The sequence below is a fragment of the Triticum dicoccoides genome, chromosome 6A (genome assembly GCF_002162155.2).
Source record: "Triticum dicoccoides isolate Atlit2015 ecotype Zavitan chromosome 6A, WEW_v2.0, whole genome shotgun sequence".
In the NCBI taxonomy this organism is placed as follows: domain Eukaryota; kingdom Viridiplantae; phylum Streptophyta; class Magnoliopsida; order Poales; family Poaceae; genus Triticum; species Triticum dicoccoides.
The window spans coordinates 364,713,583-364,714,334 of record NC_041390.1 but is presented as its reverse complement, the minus strand read 5'-3'; positions in this window follow the sequence as shown (position 1 = coordinate 364,714,334).

The following is a 752-nucleotide window of genomic DNA, read 5'->3' as shown; positions in this document are numbered from 1 at the left end:
GTACTCCAACTCTTGCCGTTTCCGGCGTTAAGTTATATTTATTTTCTCGGGTTCGGGTATTTGTCTCCGTGTGTTGTTTTCTTTGTCATGCATCTCATATCATGTCATCATGTGCATTGCATTTGCATACGTGTTCATCTCATGCATTCGAGCATTTTCCCCGTTGTCCGTTTTGCATTCCGGCGCTTCGTTCTCCTCCGGTGGCCATTTCTAGCTTTATTTCGTGTGTGGTGATTAAACACTTCCGGATTGGACTGAGACTTGCCAATCGGCCTTGGTTTACTACCGGTAGACCGCCTGTCATGTTTCGTGCCATTTGGACTTCGTTTGATACTCCAACGGTTAACCGAGGGACCGAAAAGGCCTCGTGTGTGTTGCAGCCCAACACCCATCCAATTTTGCCCAAAAACCCACCAAACTCTGCTCCATGCCCTAGAGCGTTCGATCACGATCGCGTGGCCGAAAACCGCACCTCATTTGGACTCTCCTAGCTCCCCCTATGCCTATATATACACCCCCTCCAAAATTCGCGGTTCATTCTCCCCCTAACCCTACAATCTCAGATCCGACGCGCCGGACACGTCCGCCGCTCACCTCAGCCTACCACCGCCCGCCACGTGGCAGCGCCACCTCCCACCGCCGCTGGCCCGCGAGGGCCCAAGGCCAGCCCTCTCCTCCCACGCCCGGGCCGCCGCCTCCTTCCTCCCGCGCCGCCCGCGCCCGAGGACGACCTCACCGCGCCGCCCTTCTTC